At 44.0% G+C, this 26,770-nt stretch overlaps 15 non-coding genes across 15 annotated transcripts; 6 read left to right on the forward strand and 9 right to left on the reverse strand.

Moving 5' to 3' along the window:
• Window positions 1-1,423: 1,423 nt before the first annotated feature.
• trnav-aac (transfer RNA valine (anticodon AAC)) lies at window positions 1,424-1,496 on the reverse strand. Its single transcript has one exon. It is a non-coding gene; the product is annotated as a tRNA-Val (tRNA).
• Window positions 1,497-2,069: 573 nt separating this feature from the next.
• trnav-cac (transfer RNA valine (anticodon CAC)) lies at window positions 2,070-2,142 on the reverse strand. The gene has a single exon. It is a non-coding gene; the product is annotated as a tRNA-Val (tRNA).
• A 123-nt stretch (window positions 2,143-2,265) lies between these two features.
• On the reverse strand, window positions 2,266-2,338 carry trnav-aac (transfer RNA valine (anticodon AAC)). Its single transcript has one exon. It is a non-coding gene; the product is annotated as a tRNA-Val (tRNA).
• Window positions 2,339-2,551: 213 nt separating this feature from the next.
• Window positions 2,552-2,624, reverse strand: trnav-uac (transfer RNA valine (anticodon UAC)). Its single transcript has one exon. It is a non-coding gene; the product is annotated as a tRNA-Val (tRNA).
• Window positions 2,625-3,084: 460 nt separating this feature from the next.
• trnav-aac (transfer RNA valine (anticodon AAC)) lies at window positions 3,085-3,157 on the reverse strand. The gene has a single exon. It is a non-coding gene; the product is annotated as a tRNA-Val (tRNA).
• Window positions 3,158-4,332: 1,175 nt separating this feature from the next.
• On the reverse strand, window positions 4,333-4,405 carry trnav-cac (transfer RNA valine (anticodon CAC)). The gene has a single exon. It is a non-coding gene; the product is annotated as a tRNA-Val (tRNA).
• Window positions 4,406-4,528: 123 nt separating this feature from the next.
• Window positions 4,529-4,601, reverse strand: trnav-aac (transfer RNA valine (anticodon AAC)). Its single transcript has one exon. It is a non-coding gene; the product is annotated as a tRNA-Val (tRNA).
• Window positions 4,602-11,643: 7,042 nt separating this feature from the next.
• trnag-ucc (transfer RNA glycine (anticodon UCC)) lies at window positions 11,644-11,715 on the forward strand. The gene has a single exon. It is a non-coding gene; the product is annotated as a tRNA-Gly (tRNA).
• A 1,342-nt stretch (window positions 11,716-13,057) lies between these two features.
• On the forward strand, window positions 13,058-13,129 carry trnag-ucc (transfer RNA glycine (anticodon UCC)). Its single transcript has one exon. It is a non-coding gene; the product is annotated as a tRNA-Gly (tRNA).
• Window positions 13,130-13,767: 638 nt separating this feature from the next.
• On the forward strand, window positions 13,768-13,839 carry trnag-ucc (transfer RNA glycine (anticodon UCC)). Its single transcript has one exon. It is a non-coding gene; the product is annotated as a tRNA-Gly (tRNA).
• A 226-nt stretch (window positions 13,840-14,065) lies between these two features.
• On the reverse strand, window positions 14,066-14,137 carry trnad-guc (transfer RNA aspartic acid (anticodon GUC)). The gene has a single exon. It is a non-coding gene; the product is annotated as a tRNA-Asp (tRNA).
• Window positions 14,138-16,609: 2,472 nt separating this feature from the next.
• Window positions 16,610-16,681, forward strand: trnag-ucc (transfer RNA glycine (anticodon UCC)). Its single transcript has one exon. It is a non-coding gene; the product is annotated as a tRNA-Gly (tRNA).
• A 2,214-nt stretch (window positions 16,682-18,895) lies between these two features.
• trnad-guc (transfer RNA aspartic acid (anticodon GUC)) lies at window positions 18,896-18,967 on the reverse strand. Its single transcript has one exon. It is a non-coding gene; the product is annotated as a tRNA-Asp (tRNA).
• Window positions 18,968-20,507: 1,540 nt separating this feature from the next.
• Window positions 20,508-20,579, forward strand: trnag-ucc (transfer RNA glycine (anticodon UCC)). The gene has a single exon. It is a non-coding gene; the product is annotated as a tRNA-Gly (tRNA).
• A 1,077-nt stretch (window positions 20,580-21,656) lies between these two features.
• On the forward strand, window positions 21,657-21,728 carry trnag-ucc (transfer RNA glycine (anticodon UCC)). The gene has a single exon. It is a non-coding gene; the product is annotated as a tRNA-Gly (tRNA).
• The last annotated feature ends 5,042 nt before the right edge of the window (window positions 21,729-26,770 follow it).

Here is a 26,770-nt window from a genome sequence, read left to right on the forward strand (position 1 = left end):
AAATCAATGGGGCAAAGACAACTGGCAAAGACAACTGGCAACTTCATATATCATACAAAGGTCAATAGGGTAAAGACAACTGTCAACTTGATCGATCGATAGGTCAAAGGTTAATCCCTAAATTAAGCGACCTCCGGAACAACCCCTCCGGAAGGTCAAAGGTTAATCCCTACATCAAAGGACCTCCGGAACACCCTCCGGAAGGTCAAAGGTTAGCCCCGCCCACCTGTCAATCATAGGGTCATAAATCATTTTGACATAAGCCGAATGGTTATAACTACTAGTGTGACAGTCTGTAAATTCCACAAACAACAGAACAGAGGTCATTCGGCATGGCAGTCTGCCTACAGCTCCTTGGTACGATGGCCTTCACCTGTCTCAAAAGTAAGGGTTTTGTATCGAATTGCAGCATTTATATTTAACATGCCTCCACTTGTTTCCACCCAGTTTTGAACTGAAGACCTTTGCGTGTAAAGCGAACGTGATATCATGGCATGTGCTTTTTAGAAGATGGCTCCTTCCCATAATCTGCTCTGCAAGCAGTGTGACAGTCTGTGAATTCCACAAACAACAGAACAGAGGTCATTCGGCATGGCAGTCTGCCTACAGCTCCTTGGTACGATGGCCTTCACCTGTCTCAAAAGTAAGGGTTTTGTAGCATTTATATTTAAAATGCATCCACTTGTTTCCGCCCAGTTTTGAACTGAGGACATTTTGCCATAGCAAACGTGATAACCACTACACTACGGAAACTTGATTTGGACGGCACCCACCTAGTGTCATTCGGCATGGCAGTCTGCCTACAGCTCCTTGGTACGATGGCCTTCACCTGTCTTAAAAGTAAGGGTTTTGTAGCGAATTGCAGCATTTATATTTAACATGCCTCCACTTGTTTCCACCCAATTTTGAACTGAGGACCTTTCGCGTGTAAAGCGAACGTGATAACCACTATACTACGGAAACTTGGTTTGGATCTCATTCCCACCTCTTCTAGCGTACGCTTGTTCAAAAGCGACTGAAACTATAGACTGCCCAGTGTTTTTAACATGGCAAAAAGCTGCTAATTTTGTTGGCAGACCGAACATTTTATATTACTGTACAGGAAACCTCAATGGTCATTTGTTTTATTTTTGTCCTTTTCTAAAGAGATTAAACAACAAACATCCCTGCAAGTGTACTGACCTGCTCAACAGAAAATCGCATACGAAATTTTTGCAAAAATCACCCACAGTTTCCGCCCAGTTATGAACTGGGGACTTTTCGCGTGTGAGGCGAACGTGATAACCACTACACTACAAACACGTCTTCAGGTTGCAGACATAAATCTTTAGGTGCACGCTTATTAAAAAGCATATAAAGGAATTGAGCGCTGCACCCACCTAGCGTGCCAAAGAGTTTACATTTTCTGTCAGAATCCAACCACTGTTTCTGCTCAGTTTCGAACCGAGGACCTTTCGCGTGTTAGGCGAATGTGATGACCACTACACTACAGAAACCTATTATTGAGACGGATGTGCTTTTTAGAAGATGGCTCCTTCCCATAATCTGCCCTGCAGGCAGTGTGACAGTCTGTAAATTCCACAAACAACAGAACAGAGGTCATTCGGCACCCACCTAGTGTCATTCGGCATGGCAGTCTGCCTACAGCTCCTTGGTACGATGGCCTTCACCTGTCTCAAAAGTAAGGGTTTTGTAGCGAATTGCAGCATTTATATTTAAAATGCATCCACTTGTTTCCGCCCAGTTTTGAACTGAGGACCTTTCGCGTGTAAAGCAAACGTGATAACCACTACACTTCCGAAACTTGATTTGGACGTCAGTCCCACCGCTTCTAGGGTACGCTTGTTCAAAAGCGACTGAAACTATAGACTGCCCAGTGTTTTTAACATGGCAAAAAGCTGCTAATTTTGTTGGCAGACCGAACATTTTATATTACTGTACAGGAAACCTCAATGGTCATTTGTTTTATTTTTGTCATTTTCTAAGAGATTAAACCACAAACATCCCTGCAAGTGTACTGACCTGCTCAACAGAAAATCGCATACGAAATTTTTGCAAAAATCACCCACAGTTTCCGCCCAGTTTCGAACTGGGGACCTTTCGCGTGTGAGGCAAACGTGATAACCACTACACTACGGAAACAATTCTTCAAGTTGCAGACATAAATCTTTAGGTGCACGCTTATTAAAAAACATATAAAGGAAATGAGCGCTGCACCCTCCTAGTGTGGCAAACAGTTTAAATTTTCTGTCAGAATCCAACCACTGTTTCTGCTCGGTTTCGAACCGAGGACCTTTCGCGTGTTAGGCGAACGTGATGACCACTAAACTACAGAAACCTATTGATGAGGTGCATGTGCTTTTTAGAAGATGGCTCCTTCCCATAATCTGCTCTGCAAGCAGTGTGACAGTCTGTAAATTCCACAACAACAGAACAGAGGTCATTCGGCATTGCAGTCTGCCTACAGCTCCTTGGTACGATGGCCTTCACCTGTCTCAAAAGTAAGGGTTTTGTAGCGAATTGCAGCATTTATATTTAACATGCATCCACTTGTTTCCGCCCAGTTTTGAACTGAGGACCTTTCGCGTGTAAAGCGAACGTGATAACCACTACACTACGGAAACTTGGTTTGGATCTCATTCCTACCTCTTCTAGCGTACGCTTGTTCAAAAGCGACTGAAACTATAGACTGCCCAGTGTTTTTAACATGGCAAAAAGCTGCTAATTTCGTTGGCAGACCGAACATTTTATATTACTGTACAGGAAACCTCAATGGTCATTTGTTTTATTTTTGTCCTTTTCTAAAGAGATTAAACAACAAACATCCCTGCAAGTGCACTGACCTGCTCAACAGAAAATCGCATACGAAATTTTTGCAAAAATCACCCACAGTTTCCGCCCAGTTTCGAACTGGGGACTTTTCGCATGTGAGGCGAACGTGATAACCACTACATAACAAACACGTCTTCAGGTTGCAGACATAAATCTTTAGGTGCACGCTTATTAAAAAGCATATAAAGGACATAAGCGCTGCACCCACCTAGCGTGCCAAAGAGTTTACATTTTCTGTCAGAATCCAACCACTGTTTCTGCTCGGTTTCGAACCGAGGACCTTTCGCGTGTTAGGCAAATGTGATGACCACTACACTACAGAAACCTATTGTTGAGAGGGATGTGCTTTTTAGAAGATGGCTCCTTCCCATAATCTGCCCTGCAAGCAGTGTGACAGTCTGTAAATTCCACAAACAACAGAACAGAGGTCATTCGGCACCCACCTAGTGGGTGCTTCTCATTTCTTATTTGTGCATCCTCGTTTCCTTTCCTCGCTTCCTTTCCTAGCGTCTCAGCTCCACCCCCTGTAGGTTTTGAGGGAAGGACGCAAGGAAAGAAAATGAGGACGGAGGAATCGAATGAAAGCTTTTTTTATTCATTGGAATACTTGATCACTCGCGCGTCACTTCATAGCGTCATCAGCAGCGCTCAAAGGATCTGCCCTTTTGTTGTTGAAGTTTGTTTATTTAAGAAATTCATAATAAATGATAATAAAGCAAGATACCCTGTTGAAATATGTGTAATGTGTGGTTTATATAAACTGCAAAGGTAAAGTATACATTAAAACAGATTGTGATCGATGTGAAGGGGGAGGAGAATGTATACGCGCGTCACGTTTAGTCGATAAATCTCTTCCGCATAGGATACACCTGTGTACCCTCGCTCATGACTCCTCTGGAAGCCTCCTCACTCCTCGATCCTCGCCTCCTCGCGGTGCAATTAGAGAACTGAGATGTCCTTCAAGATGGCTGCGCTCGATCGGTTTCCGGGTCATAGGATGGAGGACAGAGGAACGAGGAGACGAGGAGGGATATTGCGAAGCACCCAGTGTCATTCGGCATGGCAGTCTGCCTACAGCTCCTTGATACGATGGCCTTCACCTGTCTTAAAAGTAAGGGTTTTGTAGCGAATTGCAGCATTTATATTTAACATGCCTCCACTTGTTTCCACCCAATTTTGAACTGAGGACCTTTCGCGTGTAAAGCGAACGTGATAACCACTACACTACGGAAACTTGGTCTGGATCTCATTCCCACCTCTTCTAGCGTACGCTTGTTCAAAAGCGACTGAAACTATAGACTGCCCAGTGTTTTTAACATGGCAAAATGCTGCTAATTTTGTTGGCAGACCGAACATTTCATATTACTGTACAGGAAACCTCAATGGTCATTTGTTTTCTTTTTGTCCTTTTCTAAAGAGATTAAACCACAAACATCCCTGCAAGTGTACTGACCTGCTCAACAGAAAATCGCATACGAAATTTTTGCAAAAACCACCCACAGTTTCCGCCCAGTTTCGAACTGGGGACCTTTCGCGTGTGAGGCGAACGTGATAACCACTACACTACGGAAACACGTCTTCAGGTTGCAGACATAAATCTTTAGGTGCACGCTTATTAAAAAGCATATAAAAGAAATGAGTGCTGCACCCACCTAGCGTGGCAAACAGTTTAAATTTTCTGTCAGAATCCAACCACTGTTTCTGCTCGGTTTCGAACCGAGGACCTTTCGCGTGTTAAGCGAACGTGATGACCACTACACTACAGAAACCTATAGATGAGACACATGTGCTTTTTAGAAGATGGCTCCTTCCCATAATCTGCTCTGCAGGCAGTGTGACAGTCTGTAAATTCCACAAACAACAGAACAGAGGTCATTCTGCATGGCAGTCTGCCTACAGCTCCTTGGTACGATGGCCTTCACCTGTCTCAAAAGTCATACCGATCTTTATGGGAGCTCCCTGGGCACAGCGCTATGGAGGGCCAGGATCGGAGTTGGGCTTGCACGATTGGAAGGCGCAGACGGAATATCTGGCCGGATTACAGGGACTGAGTGCATCACAGAAAGTACAGTTTGTGTTGGGGTCTTTGGAAGCAGAAGCCAAAAGAGAAGTTCTTGCTGCATCAGAAGCCACACGGGCTACCGCGAAAACTATCTTCGATTTCCTGTCCGGATTATATGGAGACTCTACCCCGGTGGCCACTCTTCGTGCCCAGTTCTTTAACTATCAACAGGGGCCTAAGCAGACTCTTCGGGCATACTCCTTGAAATTGTGGGAGCAGTTTGGCCGGCTGTTGGGTGAACTTCGTCGGGGTCGAGTCGAGGGCGGATCGATGGTGAGAGAGAGGTCGTATTCGGAGAAGGGGCGAGCTCCTGTGCGCCGCCCCCTACGTCCTGTGGGCCCCCGGTTCCAGTGGGATGACCAGGGAAGGCCCATCTGTATTAATTGTGGAGACCCGGGACACATCAGTCGTCAGTGTGGGCTCCGTCGGGGTTCTCAAGGGGGTTTTTAGTCCCACCGGCTACTGTGGGTCAAGTGGCCGGGACCCCTTTGTGTGACCCTCCTTCTGTTCCTGTTTTACGAGACGACAGGGTTGGGCGCTGTCCCACCGTGGAGGTTCAAGCTAACGGAGTCACGATAGATTGTCTGGTCGATACAGGTTCTCAAGTTACGTTATTTTCGGAGAGCCTGGCCCAGGAGTTGGTTGCAGATCATCGGCTCCAAGCAGTGGACGCTTCTAGTCTGACTTTACGGGGGCAAATGGTCTGGACATCCCTTACACTGGGTACATCGTGGTAGACTTTCTGGTCCAAGGGGTTCCCGTCCAACAGAAAGGGGTCGTTATCGTCCGAGATCATTGCTTGGGCATTCATCGAGCACTCCTAGGGATGAACGTTATACTGGATTGCTCGGAGGAATTGTTTCTGGGACGGCCAGCTCGGACTTCTCTGTCATCGGCGAAGCAGGACAGGGACCGGATTCTGGCCGATTGCCGAAGAGTGCACGTGGCTAGTCAAGTGAAGGAGAGAGAAGGCATCGGTCGAGTAGCCTGTCGGTACGCTTTGTCTGTCCCAGCCCAGAGCGAGACCGTGCTTTGGGTCCGAGTACCTGCAGGACCCTGTGGGACGGGTACCTGTGTCCTGGTAGAGCCCCATGAGGACTGTCAACCCATTGAAGTGGCTCACGGGCTGACGGCCATCCACCGTGGGCGAGTCTCAGTAAAGGTGCGGAATGCCAATCCGTCTGGTTCGAGTTTCCTCGGTACGCTCTGCCCAGGTTCACAAGCATCAGTACGTCTGCTTCAGGCAGGTGAGCTCTGCGGTGGTGGAAGTCGCCGTCCGCCCAGTTGAGGCAGAACCAGGCTCTGTGGGAGGAGGGGTGCCGACCCATTTGATGGGAGAGTCCCTGAAGGGTGAAAATCTGGAGGAGGAACAGGTGTTACAGCTCCAGGAGCTCTTGAGAAAATGGCAACATGTGTTCTCGACCCACGAAGAAGACTATGGCTGCACAGGGGTAGTGAGGCATCAAATACCTACCGGTGAGGCGATGCCTAGCCAAGAGCGGTATCGTCCGGTGCCACCCACCCTCTATGCCGAGGTCCGCGCCCTGTTGAAAGGGATGCTGGAGGGAGGAATTGTTCGAGAGAGCAGTAGTCCCAGGGCGGCGCCAATTGTTCTGGTTCAGAAGAAAACGGGAGCTTGGAGGTTCTGCGTTGACTACCGCAAACTCAACAGTGTAACGAAGAAAGATACATTCCCGTTGCCACGGATTGAAGACTCACTCACCTGTCTCACACAAGCGGCGTGGTACTCCACATTGGACCTGGCGAGTGGATACTGGCAGGTGCAGGTAGACGACCGAGATAGAGAGAAGACAGCCTTCACCACCCCGTTTGGGTTATTTGAATGGGACCGGATGCGGTTCGGCCTGTGCAATGCTCCTGCGACCTTTCAGCGCTTGATGCAGCACTGTCTAGGGGGACAACTGGTCGACTCAACGCCGGTATACCTGGACGATGTGATCGTCTTCTCCCCTGACTTCCGCACTCACCTGCACCATCTAGGTGGGAGGAGGACCACCTAGGGAGGAGGAGGAACACAGGAAGTGTTCAGGGCCATGGAGAAATATGGGCTAAAGCTTAGGCCAGACAAATGCCAGTTATTGCGGAAGAAGGTACAGTTCTTGGGACATCGTGTCAGTGCTGCAGGGATATCCCCCGACCCGGAGAAGGTGGCAGCTGTCCAAGGGTGGGAGCCACCCCGGGCAGTGAGACAGGTGCGGTCGTTCCTGGGGTTCGTGGGATTTTGTCGACGCTTTATAAAAGGATTATCTGGGCTTGCTTGGCCATTGAACCAACTCCTTGCTGGTTCCGGACGTGCCCGTGGCAAAGGCTCCCCGTCAGTGCATTGGGATTCCACCTGTGAGACCACCTTCCAGAACCTCAAGCAGGAACTTCTGAGGGCCCCTATCTTGGCCTACGCAGACTTCACCCAGCCGTTCCTTCTGTACACTGACGCCAGCAATGCAGGTTTGGGAGCCGTGTTGGCCCAAGAGCACCAAGGAGTGGAGAGAGTGATTGCATACGCAAGTCAAAGTTTACATCCCGCAGAGCGGAACGCGGCAAATTACAGTTCCTTCAAAATCGAACTACTGGCAATGAAGTGGGCCATGACGGAGTAGTTCAAAGATTACCTGTTGGGAGCCAAGGTGACGGTGATTACGGATAATAATCCATTAGTACACTTGCAGACCGCCAAGTTGGGGGCAGTAGAACAGCGTTGGGTGGCACAACTAGCAAATTATGATTAACAGCTTAAATACCGACCCGGCAGAGAACACGTAAATGCGGACGCCCTGTCCAGACTCCCAGTCATCCGGAGGGACAACCAAACACCCCTTTGTACCCCTGGCCCTGAAGACGAGTTGCTGATGGCAATGGTGGAAGCTCCCGGGACCCTGAGGGCTGTTCCGTCTAGTTGGGGATGGGACCCCGGGCGGTGGAGAAGGCTGCAGCTGGGAGATGCAGACCTGTGTCAGGTTACGTTGTACCTTAGACTCTAATGGTGCTGGACAACATGGGACTGCATTATATCCTGCAACATCTAGACAGACCTGGGACTTATGCAAGGATCCTCTTTGTGGACTTCAGTTCTGCCTTCAATACCATCATGCCTGATCTTCTCACAGCCAAACTGACCCAGCTCTCCATACCATCCTCGATCTGTCAGTGGATCTCCAGCTTCCTGACGGACCGGCAGCAGCGAGTGAGACTGGGGAAACACACATCCAGGACTCTCACCACCAGCACTGGCGCCCCTCAAGGGTGCGTTCTCTCCCCACTGCTCTTCTCCCTGTACACTAATGACTGCACTTCTAAAGACCCCACTGTCAAGCTCCTGAAATTTGCAGACGACACCACTGTCATCGGTCTCATCCGGAACGGTGACGAGTCTGCTTACAGACTGGAGGTTGAACAGCTGGCTGGCTGGTGCAGTTACAACAACCTTGAGCTGAACACGCTCAAAACAGTGGAGATGATCGTGGACTTCAGGAGGAACAGCCCAGCACTCCCCCCACTCACCATCATGAACAGCACTGTGGAAGCAGTGGAGTCATTCAGGTTCCTGGGCACTATCATCTCTCAGGACCTGAAGTGGGACAATCACATTGACTCCATTGTAAAAAAAGCCCAACAGAGACTGTACTTCCTTCGCCAGCTGAGGAAGTTCAACTTGCCACAGGAGCTGCTGATTCAGTTCTACTCAGCCGTCATCGAGTCTGTCTTATGCACTTCCATCACTGTCTGGTTTGGTTCAGCTACCAAATCAGACATCAGGAGACTACAACGGACAGTCCGGACAGCGGAGAGGATCATTGGTGCCCCCCTGCCATCCCTCCAGGACCTGTACTCTTCCAGAGTGAGGAAGAGAGCAGGTAAAATCATCACTGACTCCACTCACCCTGGACACCACCTGTTTGAACTGTTACCGTCAAGACGGAGACTCAGATCACTGGCCACAAGAACATCTCGGCACAGGAACAGTTTCTTCCCACAGGCCATTTCCCTTCTGAACAGTTAACACACCTCCCAAGGCATATGCCTTTAAGTGCAATACTCCCACTGTTTAGTGCAATATCCTACAACTCAGGTGATACTTATACTAAGTGATACTTAGTATTATGTTTCATGTTTCTTGTTGTATTTGTATATGTCCACTGGAAGCCTCAGCACCAAAACAAATTCCTTGTGTGTGCAAGCACACTTGGCAATAAAGCTCTTTCTGATTCTGATTCTGATTCTGAAAAAGAGACACTGTTTGTAATAAGTTTCAAAAAGGTTTTATTTAAACACGCATACAAATAGAAAAAAATATAATATTAATATAAATTCACACATCCAACTATATACATATGTTACATGTAGTGCAAACATTAAATTAAAATAAACAAAGGGGTTTCAGTCCAGGGGCGGTGGAACAGCATCCCGCCGGTTCAGTGCCTGGACAAGCTGGCTCAGGGTTCCCAGAAAGGCCTGGTTGAAGGACGACATTGCAGCCATCTCCTCTCTCCTTAAAGCCGCTTCTAGTTCTCGGGCATGTGCTGCATCATCGAGTGCCATCTGTAAATGGCGCTCCCGCTGTGCCCGGTTCAATTCCAGCTGCTCGACATCCGATGTCTGCATCTCCCTCAGGACAGTCAGATGCTCCTGTTCCCTCTTTCGTTTCCTCCGTCCTGGCCAAAAAAATAATTACAATGAATGAGTTATAAAGAAAAACGGACAAGTCACGTTTCATTCAAAGGTTGTGTGTGTTGTAAATTGTTCACATGTATTATCATTACAGCTTCTACATAAAAAAAGACAAGCCCACAACTTACTATTACTTATATAGTATATAACGACTTAACATCTGAGTAAATGTATTTAATGTATTTATTAAACATCTATTTTAGTAAATGTCAACTTTAAAATACCATGTGTACAGTATAGGTGTACGTCTGGAAAGTTATAAAAATACTGAACAGGTTTATTAATGAATCCTGCATTCCCATAACTGGGAATGCTTCCTGTTGTTATTCAAGTACGTTTACGTTATATTAATGAGTTATTGATACGATTAATGATATATTAAAAAGTGTGTACAGATTCACAGACAACAGGCTAGAAGAGTTTACTTTTTCTCCAATTATACTAACCGGTTGCCGGTGTCGACGCTGCTGCGGGTCTCGGTGTCGACGCTGCTGATCTTGTTGGTGTCGATGGTGCCGCTGGTTCCGGTGCCGACGTGGCATCAGTGGGAGTCACTGAACCATTCTCGCTCGTCGAAAAGGAATCTAGATAGAAAGATCATACAAAAGTCAACACAATACGAAAATAGCAATGGCAGATAGTTAGCGGTAGCAGCAATTGTTATCTGCGACACAAGTTTACAGTCTTCGATGTTATAAGTGAGCTTCAGCTTTTCAAAAGCCAGCCTACAGAAAACAAAACTCTCAAGCAGAGTGCGCCTACATGATTAATGTAATGTAAATTTTAAACACTTACCATCCTCCAACAGCGACTCCAACAAACTGGTGGCCGAGTCAAGTCCACCCTCCCTCCCGTTGCTCGGTGGTCTATGGCCGTAGATACCGTCCATCTGTTCGTACCACTTCCAGCTTTTTCGGTTTGAACCACTGCGGCCGTTGTGGTCCTTTACAGCTCTGTAGTCACTTTTCAGTTTTTTTAACTTTTCCCTACATTGCTGGAAAGTCCTGTTGTAGCCATGTGGGGACAGCAGTTCGGAGATTTCTTGATAAACTTTTTCGTTCCTCGTTGCCCCATCTAGCTCTCGCTGGATCCTTTCTTCGGCAACCAAACATAGGAAAGTCTGCACCTCCTCGTTTGACCACGGCGTATTCTTCCGAGTTGCCATAATAGTAAGTTTAGAATATCTGGGCAAACTATTTAAAAATGGCGGGGTTATTCTCTGGTTATTCTGGATACTCCGTCTGCCGCGTGCAATGATGACGCAGTGAATAGTGACGATTCTCTCTGACCAATCAGCAGTCGGCATTGTATTACGTCACATTTTAGTATCGCCTTAGCTCGCTTAGAACCTCGCCGGAGGTGGTACGAAAAAAAGTACCCGAAAGCAGGTACAGGTACAACTTTTACACAGTGGAAAACCAAACAAAGGCGAGTCGAGTCGAGCCGAGCCGAGCCAAGGCGAGCTGGTACTGTGTAGTGGAAAAGCGCCATTAGAGAGAGAGAGACTGTCTGAGTGGAGGCAGGGATGGTAACTGTGTCTGTCTTTCTGTTATCGGCCTGCTAGAGCAAGCTGAAGCAAAATAGTGATAATGAACCAAAATCCAGCTGACTTTTCTAAGATCAACTGAATAATGAACAGACATGCTTTGAAACTGGTTAAGAGACCATGTAAAATTAGGTAAAAGCTACAGTAAAATGTGAAGTTTAAAATCTTACTTAAAATTTAAATCTTTTTAGAGATGATATAATGAAAAGCGAACATTAAAAATGAACAGTTAAAATATGTGTCTAATATGTGTGTGTGTGATGGTGACTGCACTCTATGTCTTGTATGTGTTAGTTTGGGGTACTATTATTTCCTGATTTTGAGGATATTGTGTCATTAACCTCTTGTTTTTTAATATGGTGCCTGGTAGGTCAGGTCAATAAGTTCATGCAATTTTTTTAAGTGCCAGGTCCAAACAAAGAGAGTTTCAGTTCATCTGCACCTGCCAGCTGCTAAAGTATTGCAAAAATTATTGCTGACCGCAGAACAGGGCTTCCGGTCTACATCCAACAGTCTTGCGTTGGTGGTATAGCGGTGAGCATAGCTGCCTTCCAAGCAGTTGACCCGGGTTCGATTCCCGGCCAACGTATCACATTTGTAAATTAAAGACCTTGATTACGAGCATTCTTGCTATGGGTTCGATTCCTGGGTCTGTCCATTCTTGCTGTATGCGTTGATTCCCGGCCAACGCATTGCATTTTTCTCAACCTGTCTTTAAAACAGTCGTCCGAGGCCCCTTGCCAACTTCTCCTGCAACTCGTTTGCTGGAGCAAAACATTTGTTAAGGTCTTTTGGCAGCAGTACAGGACTGGATCTCCCCGTCGGGGAATCGAACCCCAGTCTCCGCGTGACAGGCGGAGATACTTTCCACTATACTAACAAAGAGTTGCAGAGACAGGTAGTTGTATCCGATCAGCACGGCTTCCAGGAACAGCGTCATGCGTCATTTTAGCTCAACGCTTCACAGAAGCCAGTGAATCCAAAAAATAATCTAATACCGTTTAAATATGAAGTGTCTGTATAAAAAGTGTTACATTATTAAATTAGAGACCCTTTTTTTTAATATGGTGCCTGGTAGGTCAGGTCAATAAGTTCATGCAATTTTTTTAAGTGCCAGGTCCAAACAAAGAGAGTTTCAGTTCATCTGCACCTGCCAGCTGCTAAAGTATTGCGAAAATTATTGCTGACCGCAGAACAGGGCTTCCAGTCTACATCCAACAGTCTTGCGTTGGTGGTATAGTGGTGAGCATAGCTGCCTTCCAAGCAGTTGACCCAGGATCGATTGCTGGCCAACGCATCACATTTGTAAATTAAAGACCTTGATTACGAGCATTCTTGCTATGGGTTCGATTCCTGGGTCTGTCCATTCTTGCTGTATGGGTTCGATTCCCGGCCAACGCATTGCATTTTTCTCAAGCTGTCTTTAAAACAGTCGTCCGGGCCCCTTGCCAACTTCCCTGTAACTTGTTTGCTGGAGCAAAACATTTGTTAAGGTCTTTTGGCAGCAGTAAAGGACTGAATCTCCCCGTCGGGGAATCGAACCCCAGTCTCCGTGTGACAGGCGGAGATACTTTCCACTATACTAACAAGGAGTTGCAGAGACAGGTAGTTGTATCCGATCAGCGCGGCTTGCAGGAACGGCGTCATGCGTCATTTTAGCTCAACGCTTCACAGAAGCCAGTGAATGCAAAAAATAATCTAATACCGTTTAAATATGAAGTGTCTGTATAAAACGTGTTACATTATTAAATTAGAGACCTTGTTTTTTAATATGGTGCCTGGTAGTCAGGTCAATAAGTTCATGCAATTTTTTTAAGTGCCAGGTCCAAACAAAGAGAGTTTCAGTTCATCTGCACCTGCCAGCTGCTAAAGTATTGCGAAAATTATTGCTGACCGCAGAACAGGGCTTCCAGTCTACATCCAACAGTCTTGCGTTGGTGGTATAGTGGTCAGCATAGCTGCCTTCCAAGCAGTTGACCCGGGTTCGATTCCCGGCCATCGTATCACATTTGTAAATTAAAGACCTTGATTACGAGCATTCTTGCTATGGGTTCGATTCCTGGGTCTGTCCATTCTTGCTGTATGCGTTCGATTCCCGGCCAACGCATTGCATTTTTCTCAAGCTGTCTTTAAAACAGTCATCCGAGGCCCCTTGCCAACTTCTCCTGCAACTTGTTTGCTGGAGCAAAACATTTGTTAAGGTCTTTTGGCAGCAGTACAGGACTGGATCTCCCCGTCGGGGAATCGAACCCCAGTCTCCGCGTGACTGGCGGAGGTACTTTCCACTATACTAACAAAGAGTTGCAGAGACAGGTAGTTGTATCCGATCAGCGCGGCTTCCAGGAACAGCGTCATGCGTCATTTTAGCTCAACGCTTCACAGAAGCCAGTGAATCCAAAAAATAATCTAATACCGTTTAAATATGAAGTGTCTGTATAAAACGTGTTACATTATTAAATTAGAGACCCTTTTTTTTTAATATGGTGCCTGGTAGGTCAGGTCAATAAGTTCATGCAATTTTTTTAAGTGCCAGGTCCAAACAAAGAGAGTTTCAATTCATCTGCACCTGCCAGCTGCTAATATATTGCGAACATTCTTGCTGACCGCACATGAGGGCTTCCAGTCTACATCCAACAGTCTTGTGTTGGTGGTATAGTGGTGAGCATAGCTGCCTTCCAAGCAGTTGACCCGGGTTCGATTCCTGGCCAACGCATCACATTTGTAAATTAAAGACCTTGATTACGAGCATTCTTGCTATGGGTTCGATTCCTGGGTCTGTCCATTCTTGCTGTATGCGTTCGATTCCCGGCCAACGCATTACATTTTTCTCAAGCTGTCTTTAAAACAGTCGTCGGTGGCCCCTTGCCAACTTCTCCTGTAACTTGTTTGCTGGAGCAAAACATTTGTTAAGGTCTTTTGGCAGCAGTACAGGACTGGATCTCCCCGTCGGGGAATCGAACCCCGGTCTTCCGCGTGACAGGCGGAGATACTTTCCACTATACTAACGAGGAGTTGCAGAGACAGGTAGTTGTATCCGATCAGCGCGGCTTCCAGGAACGGCGTCATGCGTCATTTTAGCTCAACGCTTCACAGAAGCCAGTGAATCCAAAAAATAATCTAATACCGTTTAAATATGAAGTGTCTGTATAAAACGTGTTACATTATTAAATTAGAGACCTTGTTTTTTAATATGGTGTTGTAGGATTACAAATTTTATTTAAATATTTAATTTAGATTTCCAATACAAAAGTATTTTATATTGAGAAAGTTTATAAATGATGAGACCAGGAAATCTCTGCAAACGGTAGGGGTTCCCAGCAGGATATTCCTGACTGTCCCATCTCAGTGCGAGAAGGCTAGGCTTTTCCTGTTCTCATTGTTTTACCGGGTGAAGAGTCATGCTGAGCAAGTTTGAACACCTGCTGAGTGTTTTTACTGAGACCATTTGTCTTGGAGTTCTTATCTCAGTGCGAGAAGTCCTGCACCGTTCTGTTCTCATGTTTCAACTCATTTACATGCTTTGTTCCTCACAATGTAATCCCTCCCCCTTGAAATGTATATAAACTACAATGTAAAGTTCCCTTAGTTAGACGATGTTGGAATGACTGCAGCTACCGACAAACAATAAAGAACTTCTGCTTGGAAAACTTCTACTGTCTCCTGGTCTGAGCTTCTAACTTTTCTACAAAGAAAAAGATCACTACAGTGCCTGGTAGGTCAGGTCAATAAGTTCATGCAATTTTTTTAAGTGCCAGGTCCAAACAAAGAGAGTTTCAGTTCATCTGCACCTGCCAGCTGCTAATGTATTGCGAAAATTCTTGCTGACGGCACAACTGGGCTTCCAGTCTACGTTCAAAGGCCTGCGTTGGTGGTATAGTGGTGAGCATAGCTGCCTTCTGAAGGGTTGGGGTCAGAATCCCTTGCCTCTTCAATTCAACTATATGCATATCCTTTGTTTTATGATTACATTATGACTATAAGCACTAATAAAGTTATATAATCATTTCATGATTACGTTATTACTATAATGAGCACTAATCAAGTTATATAATCATTCCCATATGTTTCTTATTCATACTTTTGCTGAATGCACATCTTTCCTGAATGTTGGTTGAATGCCTATCTTTCATGAATGTCTCCTGATGTCTGTGACTAATCTTCTGTGTCCCTGAGTGAGAACATTAAACACAGGCTTTTTGTCTGTATGTATATTAATGAGTGTGTTAAACTTAAAGAAAACCCTCATCATATGATCATGTTTCTCTGCTGACCCTATTAACGGACAGGGGCAATTTCTGTACAATTCTATGATTTGTTTTACTTCTTTCATACCTATATCTCTCAAGAAGTAAAGTAATTGTTATTTCCTCTCTCTGAGAATGGAAGGTTTTATCAGTATGTTGCAGGTCTCATGACACGGGGTGGCTGGTCTCATGACGCTTTTCGATGGGCCCTCCGAGGTCATTACTGGATCTTCGTGACTTGGATGACAGCTATCTTGATTGTTGTCAACGTACCCGTCTATCTATGTGTCATTGTTTAAATTTTATGTCCTCTGAGCCAATCAGAAGTGAATGTTTATGGAATGTATGCCCTTGGTAACAGTATAACTGGTGTACGATTTTCATGTAAGGTAGAGTTAGCTTGCGACCTCCTCATGAGACTTTGACGCTGGCTCTACCAATTTAACTGCAAACTATTCTTCAGTAAATTTTACTCTTTGATTGAACATCACGACTCCTGGTCTTCTTTCATCATCTCTGGTCCTGGGTCAAGAACTGTAAACCCCCTCTTTACAGTCCTTTCACTTCCAAGCAGTTGACCTGGGTTCGATTCCCGGCCAACGCATCACATTTGTACATTAAAGACCTTGATTACGAGCATTCTTGCTATGGGTTCGATTCCTGGATCGATCCATTCTTGCTGTATGGGTTCGATTCCCGGCCAACGCATTCCATTTTTCTCAAGCTGTCTTTAAAACAGTCGTCAGGGCCCCTTGCCAACTTCCCTGTAACTTGTTTGCTGGAGCAAAACTTTTGTTAAGGTCTTTTGGCAGCAGTAAAGGACTGAATCTCCCCGTCGGGGAATCGAACCCCAGTCTCCGCATGACAGGCGGAGATACTTTCCACTATACTAACAAGGAGTTGCAGAGACAGGTAGTTGTATCCGATCAGCGCGGCTTGCAGGAACGGCGTCATGCGTCATTTTAGCTCAACGCTTCACAGAAGCCAGTGAATCCAAAAAATAATCTAATACCGTTTAAATATGAAGTGTCTGTATAAAACGTGTTACATTATTAAATTAGAGACCTTGTTTTTTAATATGGTGCCTGGTAGGTCAGGTCAATAAGTTCATGCAATTTTTTTAAGTGCCAGGTCCAAACAAAGAGAGTTTCAGTTCATCTGCACCTGCCAGCTGCTAAAGTATTGCAAAAATTATTGCTGACCGGAGAACAGGGCTTCCGGTCTACATCCAACAGTCTTGCGTTGGTGGTATAGTGGTGAGCATAGCTGCCTTCCAAGCAGTTGAGCCGGGTTCGATTCCCGGGCAACGCATCACATTTGTAAATTAAAGACCTTGATTACGAGCATTCTTGCTATGGGTTCGATTCCTGGGTCTGTCCATTCTTGCTGTATGCGTTCGATTCCCGGCCAACGCATTGGATTTTTCTCAAGCTGTCTTTAAAACAGTCGTTGGTGGCCCCTTGCCAACTTCTCCTGTAACTTGTTGGCTGGAGCAAAACATTTGTTAAGGTCTTTTGGCAGCAGTAAAGGACTGGATCTCCCAGTCGGGGAATCGAACCCCGGTTTTCCGCGTGACAGGCGGAGAGGCTTTAAATTTGAAAGGGAAGGTTTTAGTATTGAATGTTTTAATGGCTTCAAAGTTGTGGAATGTTTTATATGTGACAGAAATGCCTTTGTGGGTAGAAGGGAGGTTGAAGAAATGTTTTCTTTGTTTTTTGTGGGAGGGTAAACCCCCAAGAATAGCGTATAACACTTTAATAGGGCCATTAGAAGAAGGTGGGTTGGGGTTAATGGATATTAAACAAAGGAAAAATTGCTTAAGGGTTAAAATAGTCAAAAAATTGTTGCAAGACGAAAATGAAACAGAATGGAAGAAAGTTATGAAATATTTTTTAAACAAATGTGGGAATTTTAATTTGGGGGAGGATATTTTATGGATGAAAACAAAAAACTGGATGGCGGAAGGATTATCGGATTTTTATAAGGAAATTTTAAGTGCTTGGGGGGATTTCTTAAATGTAATAGATTATAATCTGAAAGGAAGAGAAAACATTTTAAACCAACCTCTGTTCTTAAACAAAAGTATTTTAAGAGATGGGAAAGAGATCTTTTTTAAAAAATGGATGGATGTGGGTATAACAAGGGTAAGAGATGTTTTGTATGAATTTAAAGAAGGGTTTTTACCATCACAATTTATAATGGATGCAATGGAGGAAGCAAAAGAGGAATGCAGCAAACGAGAAATAGAGAATAAATACGAAATTATCAAATACGCAATACCGGAGGAATGGATTAAAAGAATAGAAAACATGGAGGAATGGAAGAAAGAGAAAGACATTTATGTCAGACTTAAAGGAAAACTATGTAATTTTAAGGAGTGTAATGTGAAAGATTTTTATTGTTATTTTAGAGATGGTGTTTTTAAAGAACCAGTTGCTAACATTTTTTGGGTACAGAAAATTAAGGACCTGAAAAAAGAAAGTATATGGAGAAATATGAGGGGAAAGTTTGTGGAAGCAAAACTTGAATGTTTAGAGTATTTTATAAGGCACAAAGTAATTTTTACCGAATGTATTTTAACTAAGATTGGAATGGAACAGAATGCAACATGTAAAGTATGCCAAGAAGAAGACGAAGGGATTTTACATTTGTTTTTATACTGCAAAGAGTTGGAGGGTTTTTACAGAAAATGCAAAAGGGTGATAAAAGAATTAATTGAGGACTGGGATGAAGATGTAATAGAATGGAAGAGGATAGTGATGTTTGGATGGGAGGAAAATTGTCAAAGTAAACAGTTTGTGAACCTGTTAGTAATGTTGATAAAAAATGCAGTATGGGAAAGAAGAAATGTGGCAAAAAAAGGAAAAGTGGTGCTTGATGTTTGGAATGTTCTTAAAAGGAGAACAGAAAGATATATTGAAGGATTGTATTGGTATTTTAAGTATGAAAAAATGTTGCAAAGCTTTTATGTTGTTTTTACTCCAAGGGTTTCTAAAGTTTTAAAAGATCTAGCATGGAATGTACCTGAAAGTGATTTGGATTTTTAATTTTAATTTTTACTTTTATTTTGTATATTTTAAATGGCATCATGATATTTTTCACGAGGACAAGGTTCACGTGACATTCTCTCTCTGGATTTCGAGGATCGGTTCAGGCAGATTCTGTAGGCTGTGGTTGTGGTCTCTGCATTCTGTCTGTTTTTATTGGTCCAGACCAAAAAAAAAAAGAAAAAAAAAAAAAAAAAAAAAGCATAGCTGCCTTCCTAGCAGTTGACCCGGGTTCGATTCCTGGCCAACGCATCACATTTGTAAATTAAAGACCTTGATTACGAGCATTCTTGCTATGGGTTCGATTCCTGGGGCAGTCCATTCTTGCTGTATGCGTTCGATTCCCGGCCAACGCATTGCATTTTTCTCAAGCTGTCTTTAATACAGTCGTCCGAGGCCCCTTGCCAACTTCTCCTGTAACTTGTTTGCTGGAGCAAAACATTTGTTAAGGTCTTTTGGCAGCAGTAAAGGACTGGATCTCCCCGTCGGGGAATCGAACCCCGGTCTTCCGCATGACAGGCGGAGATACATTCCACTATACTAACGAGGAGTTGCAGAGACAGGTAGTTGTATCCGATCAGCGCGGCTTCCAGGAACGGCGTCATGCGTAATTTTAGCTCAACGCTTCACAGAAGGCAGTGAATCCAAAAAATAATCTAATACCGTTTAAATATGAAGTGTCTGTATAAAACGTGTTACATTATTAAATAGAGACCTTGTTTTTTAATATGGTGTTGTAGGATTACAAATTTTATTTAAATGTTTAATTTAGATTTCCAATACAATAGTATTTTATATTGAGAAAGTTTATAAATGATGAGACCAGGAAATCCCTGCAAACGGTAGGGGTTCCCAGCAGGATATTCCTGACTGTCCCATCTCAGTACGAGAAGGCTAGGCTTTTCCTGTTCTCATTGTTTTACCGGGTGAAGAGGCATGCTGAGCAAGTTTGAACACCTGCCATTTTATTACTGAGACCATTTGTCTTGGAGTTCTTATCTCAGTGCGAGAAGTCCTGCACCGTTCTGTTCTCATGTTTCAGCTCATTTACATGCTTTGTTCCTCACAATGTAATCCCTCCCCCTTGAAATGTATATAAACTACAATGTAAAGTTCCCTTAGTTAGACGATGTTGGAATGACTGCAGCTACCGACAAGCAATAAAGAACTTCTGCTTGGAAAACTTCCACCGTCTCCTGGTCTGAGCTTCTAACTTTTCTACAAAGAAAAAGATCACTACATTGCCTGGTAGGTCAGGTCAATAAGTTCATGCAATTTTTTTAAGTGCCAGGTCCAAACAAAGAGAGTTTCAGTTAATCTGCACCTGCCAGCTGCTAATGTATTGCGAAAATTCTTGCTGACCGCACAATACGGCTTCCAGCCTACATCCATCAGTCTTGCGTTGGTAGTATAGTGGTGAGCATAGCTGCCTTCCAAGCAGTTGACCTGTGTTTGATTCCCGGCCAACGCATCACTTTTGTAAATTAAAGACCTTGATTACGAGCATTCTTGCTATGGGTTCGATTCCTGGGTCTGTCCATTCTTGCTGTATGGGTTCGATCCCCGGCCAATGCATTGCATTTTTCTCAAGCTGTCTTTAAAACAGTCGTCCGGGCCCCTTGCCAACTTCTCCTGTAACTTGTTTGCTGGAGCAAAACTTTTGTTAAGGTCATTTTGCAGCAGTAAAGGACTGGATTTCCCCGTCCTCCCGCTTGACAGGCGGATATACTTTCCACTATACTAACAAGGAGTTGCAGAGACAGGTAGTTGTATCCGATCAGCGCGGCTTCCAGGAACAGCGTCCTGCGTCATTTTAGCTCAACGCTTCACAGAAGCCAGTGAATCCAAAAAATAATCTAATTCCGTTTAAATATGAAGTTTCTGTATTAAACTTGTTACATTATTAAATTAGAGACCTTGTTTTTTAATATGGTGCCTGGTAGGTCAGGTCTATAAGTTCATGCAATTTTTTTAAGTGCCAGGTCCAAACAAAGAGAGTTTCAGTTCATCTGCACCTGCCAGCTGCTAATGTATTGCGAAAATTCTTCCTGACCGCACAACAGGGCTTCCAGCCTACATCCAACGGTCTTGCGTTGGTGGTATAGTGGTGAGCATAGCTGCCTTCCAAGCAGTTGACCAGGGTTCGATTCCCGGCCAACGCATCACATTTGTAAATTAAAGACCTTGATAACGAGCATTCTTGCTATGGGTTCGATTCCTGGGTCTGTCCATTCTTGCTCTATGGGTTCGATTCCCGGCCAACGCATTGCATTTTTCTCAAGCTGTCTTTAAAACAGTCATCCGGGGCCCCTTGCCAACTTCTCCTGTAACTTGTTTGCTGGAGCAAAACTTTTGTTAAGGTCTTTTGGCAGCAGTAAAGGACTGGATCTTCCCGTCGGGGAATCAAATCCCGGTCTTCCGTGTAACAGGCGGAGATACTTTCCACTATACTAACGAGGAGTTGCAAAGACAGGCAGTCGCCCCCGATCAGCGCGACTACAGCTCGCTGCAAACAGCCTTCCCACTTCCAGGAACGGTGTCATATTAGCTCAACGCTTCACAGAAGCCAGTGAATCCACAAAAAGAATCTAATACCATTTAAATATGAAGTGGCTGTATAAAACGTGTCACATTTTTAAATTAAAGACCTTGATTACGAGCATTATTGCTGTATGGGTTCGATTCCTGGGTCTGTCCATTCTTGCTGTATGGGTTCGATTCCCAGCCAACGCATTGCATTTTTCTCAAGCTGTCTTTAAAACAGTCGTCCGGGGCCCCTTGCCAACTTCTCCTGTAACTTGTTTGCTGGAGCAAAACTTTTGTTAAGGTCATTTTGCAGCAGTAAAGGACTGGATCTTCCCCGTCCTCCCGCTTGACAGGCGGAGATACTTTCCACTATACTAACAAGGAGTTTCAGAGACAGGTAGTTGTATCCGATCAGCGCGGCTTCCAGGAACAGCGTCATGCGTCATTTTAGCTCAACGCTTCACAGAAGCCAGTGAATCCAAAAAATTATCTAATTCCATTTAAATATGAAGTTTCTGTATAAAACGTGTTACATTATTAAATTAGAGACCTTGTTTTTTAATATGGTGCCTGGTAGGTCAGGTCAATAAGTTCATGCAATTTTTTTAAGTGCCAGGTCCAAACAAAGAGAGTTTCAGTTCATCTGCACCTGCCAGCTGCTAAAATTCTTGCTGACCGCACAAAAGGGCTTCCAGTCTACATACAACAGGCTTGCGTTGGTGGTATAGTGGTGAGCATAAGTGCCTTCCAAGCAGTTGACCCGGGTTCGATTCCCGGCCAATGCATTGTATTTTTCTCAAGCTGTCTTTAAAACAGTTGTCCGGGGCCCCTTGCGAACTTCTCCTGTAACTTGTTTGCTGGAGCAAAACTTTTGTTAAGGTATTTTGGCAGCAGTAAAGGACTGGATCTCCCCGTCGGGGAATCGAACCCCAGTCTCCGCGTGACAGGCGGAGATACTTTCCACTTTCCACAAGGAGTTGCAGAGAGAGGTTGTTGTATCCGATCAGCGCGGCTTCCAGGAACGGCGTCATGCGTCATTTTAGCTCAACGCTTCACAGAAGCCAGTGAATGCAAAAAATAATCTAATACCGTTTAAATATGAAGTGTCTGTATAAAACGTGTTACATTATTAAATTAGAGACCTTGTTTTTTAATATGGTGCCTGGTAGGTCAGGTCAATAAGTTCATGCAATTTTTTTAAGTGCCAGGTCCAAACAAAGAGAGTTTCAGTCCATCTGCACCTGCCAGCTGCTAATGTATTGCGAAAATTCTTGCTGACCGCAGAACAGGGCTTCCAGTCTACATCCAACAGTCTTCAATAGTGGTGAGCATAGCTGCCTTCCACGCGGGGGCCAGTCGCATGTAGGTGTAGAGCGTTGCTAGCCAATAAGAACGCAGGAAATCCCAGGGAGGGCCAGTCGCATGTAGGTGTAGAGCGTTGCTAGCCAATAAGAACGCAGGAAATTCCAGGGAGGCGGGCCTGAAAAAATACACATTACAGGTTCGAGTCTCGTCTCGACCACAACTACCATAAAGTGTATCTAGATTAAAAAATGATTAGAAACTCATGTTAAGTACGATTTACATATAATAAACTAACTTTGTGCACAAAAATAGAATAAAACGTGTAAGATTTGTTGTTGTGTAGAATGTACAAAATGTGCAACTACCTTAATAAACATTTATATTATAATAGGGTTTAGTTTTCTTTAATATAGAAAATATTTGAATGTGAATAATTGTAAAGAACATTTTGATAATGTTTTAGACCTTTACAATTTACATTGAGATATTTACATTATATTTGTTTAACTATGTACAGAAATCCAATATATATATGAAATATAACCAGTAAACACCAAATAGTAAGTTTCTCGTTTTATTTATAGTACAGAAATATACATATTATTATGTAAAACTGAAAAGGTAATGTATTAAATACTTATAGATTAAACAACAATAACATTAATAATAATAATAATAAAATATAAAGCTGTGGAGAACATAGGAAAAAAACAAGATTTTTTTAAATCAAATAATTATGTAGTGTTTAATGACAACAGTTATTAACATTTAGTGTTTACACATCTGAGCAAGATAAAATAATGCAAGTCAATAAAATTTACTTTAAAAACACTAAAGTACAATGCAAACAAGGACACAATTGTTTGATTTTAATGAACAATGGAAATAAATGTAACAATTTAAAATGATAGATTATAGATTAAACAACAGCAATAATACTATCTAAAGTTGAGGAGAACAGGAAAAAACAAGAAAAAAAGTATTTTAAACTAAACAATTATGTACAGAGTATAATAGTACCAGTGCTTAACATTTAGTGTTTTTCAAATCTGAGCAAGATAAAATAATGCAAGTCAATAAATGAACTTAAAAAAACACTAAAATACAATAAAATACAATACTTTTGGTATTTTAATGAACAAATGGAAATAAATTAAATATTAAAAAAAATAACATATATATATATATATATATATATATATATATATATATATATATATACATTAAAAGTGCAATAATATGTATATACATATATGCATAAGATTGTGCAAGGAATGTCTTTGAGCTATAAACAGTATTTGAGGTCTGGGCATGTCATTTGTCAGTGAAGTCATTTTTTCTTTTCCTCAATCCACCTCTGCTTCTCAGCCTCATAGAATGGAGACTGCTGAAAGTCTTTCCATGAAATTTCATTCCCTTAGCCTGATAAAGGGAAAACACTTTAGCAGGACAGTAAATGTATTTGCCTGCCACTCCAGGGAAACCAGTGTGAATATGAGGACTGTTGGGTCCTTGTTTCAGTGGTAGGTGGCAGAATCTGCACAGACGACCAGTAGGATGCTCCATTACTGACTTTCTCTTGCTTCTCTCCTCAATCACCCTCCTATTTTCTGCCCCTCTCTGCTTCGAGGACTCCAGTTCTCGCTGAAAAAAAGGAGTCTCTGCAAAGTCTTCAAAGGGCATTCTGAAGTTGGTCAGGCCCTCTGCGGAATATGTGTCAAAAACTTTCTTGGAGCAGTAAAAGTATTTAACATCACCACCTTGATAAAATAAATGTATTGAGGTGCCATCACCCATGTATCGAGAATTAGGCTGACCACAGGCTAAACAGGATCTAGTGTGCTTTTTTTGCAGCATATGCTGTTGTTGTTGCTGCTGAACTGCCTGCTGCTTCTCTATGATGTCCTTCACCATCTTCTCAAGCGCTGCCTGGTCCAGAAAGACAGTCTCAGGAACACTCTTTGCGGGAGGATTGACTGGGGCAGGTGGCAGTACTGTCACTGGGACACTGATGGTTTCACTGCCTGAGTGAAGAAGCTGCCATAACTGCTGTGTCTCCAGGAGCTTTTCTGGGCTGGTGTTGAGTGAAGCATTAGTGTTCTTTTTTTTAGCAAGGTTTTTTATGTACCTGCTCATGTGCTGCTTTGTGGTTGAGTGCAAAAGGCTGTTTGGGTCAGTGCAGGCACTCTGTACCATAGCAGCATATTCACCATCCACCTTTGTCAGGAGGTCCTTGCTCCCGTGGTGCTTGGCCAGCAAACCATCAATGGCATTTCTCATTGGATCTGTCCATCTGTTATGGTCCAACACAAAGACTCGACCGCCTGTCTTAATGGGTCCAGTCCGAGCAGCACAGGGAGAAGCAGCTAAAGGCAGTGGTTGTGTGCTTGGCAGTTCTAAAAGAGATTCACAAAATTATTAAACGAAGTATTTGTTTTGTGTGCATAGATTAGGCAAACAGATTACACACATTGGTGCCTGTATGAATAATATAATTACCTGCATCTAAAAGAAACTCCTCAGATGTTTGTTCCTTCACTGTCACAGCACTCGGAGTAGAAAAACATTGAAAATGAGAGTCTGGGGGGTGGCCTCTGGTTCAGGAGCAAGAGGGGTCTCAGCAGAAGAGGAATCCTCTAAGCATTTCTGAAATTCAGCAAAATTAGTGTTATATGCGAGCGAGAATTATTAACTATTTGTTTTATAATAAAAAGTTTGTTATCAAAGAACTTTAAAGGCTTACCTGAGATGGAAATGAGAACTCAGTGCCAGATGAAGACTCTTCTTGCATCCCTAGGTCTGTCTTCCTGCTTTTGTGTTTGTCAAAGTCAAGAGGCACAGGTCGACAGCCTGGCTCCACATATTGTAGGCCAAACCTCTCTCTTGTGTCCCAGCTGGAGATGTGGAAGGCTGGATATTTGGGTTACCCAGTCTCTCTTATAGATGCCCTGTTTAACTCCATCATCAAAACAGGGTCAAACACTCCAGGTAAGACAAGCCCAGGCTGCTTCAGGTCCACCAGCCGCTGATAATTCCAGCGTGCGACACCAGTCATACCCTGCGCCTGGAACAGCTCAGGAGAGACGCGATTACCCGTTACTCACTGAGCCTGGTGGAAATGAAACCCCTCTTGCTGTGAAGTGCCTCTGACAGGGATCCCGATGGGCACAGCAGCTCCTTCACCCTTGACATGATTCAGTTGTACCGAAATTTTAGCATCGAGGGTTTAAAAAGGAAGATGTTGTTGGGATCCTTTGCAAGATGGAAATGGTGAAGTACTTCTTCCACTCTTTGGACCAGCTCTCTAGGATGTGGCACTTTTGTCCTGCAGTGCGCTCTGATGTGCTGCTTTGTGGGATTAGCAGGCTCAATTCCACAGAACTTGTATGCGTTCCTCAGTTTCTCCAGGTCACTCTGATCTACTACGGGCAGAAGAGAGGAACTGGCAGAACGAGCTATACAGAGGATGGTGCTCCGAAACACATTCCCTGGTGAATCGCCGCATACAGTGAAACAAGTCTAGTTTAACCACCATGTCCTCATTGTACTTCTGGCAAGCGGCATTTACATTCTTGAGGTTTTCTGATGTAACCTCTGCCACAGTAGCTTCAGTGGTCCTCCAAGCTTCCCACTGCTGGTGCTCATACGGTCCTGGGTCCATCACTCTGAAAGCAGCACAGCAGTCCCTAAGTACATAAAAGGGAAATACATTTTCATTTTAATGTATTCATTACCTTTGCTTACACATCTTGATGTGATGTGTGATGAGATGTGATTATTCTTACCTGTCCACCCACTGGTACTTGGCCTTGGGTATGCTAGCAGCACTGTAGCGATTGGCCATCCCACAGTACATTGAACTCAAGGATTGCTCACTCTCAGACTGCAGCATCACCCAGGACAGGATCATCCACTTCTCGTTCATCACAGCGTAGGATGACATTGTGCCAGATGAGAGGGTCACTTTTCTAGCAACTTTGCGTGTGTGATCTGATCTGAACACCTGTCCAAAAGTTCCTTGAAGGAGCTGAGTGAGAGCTGCCTCTTGCCGGTGATATTCCTGAAGCAGGCACTCCACCAGATAATGTGCAGACACAGACACCCCATGCCACCCATCAGTATCTTCGTAACCCCCAAACGAAGCAGGTGTGTCATCCTTCCTCAATGCTCCTGTGATGGTTTTCTGGCCATACAGCCCTGCTTCAGCATCCCTGACGTTCTGCACAATGAGAAGGTATGCAAGGTGGGCTCTTTCAAACTTAAGGTGAAGCACCTCAGACAGCTGGTTGGCCTTGTCATTAGGGGATTTTCCAGAGCGCCTCAGTTCATCCATCACAGTTTTACAGATTGCCTTCTTATGAGTGAGGAAGGTTGGCAAGATGTTTCTGAATTGCTGTGGTAGCATGTCCACCCACTGAGGTTTATCAGCGAACCAGTATTTTTTACATGCCTTACAGCACAGACGTGTAGCAAGGATGTAATATTGCCCACTAGTGCCAAGGATCACTCGGGGTCTTCCCAC

This window comes from Siphateles boraxobius, unplaced genomic scaffold (genome assembly GCF_051911475.1).
Source record: "Siphateles boraxobius isolate OS27281-9 unplaced genomic scaffold, OSU_SipBor_1 6, whole genome shotgun sequence".
Taxonomy (NCBI): domain Eukaryota; kingdom Metazoa; phylum Chordata; class Actinopteri; order Cypriniformes; family Leuciscidae; genus Siphateles; species Siphateles boraxobius.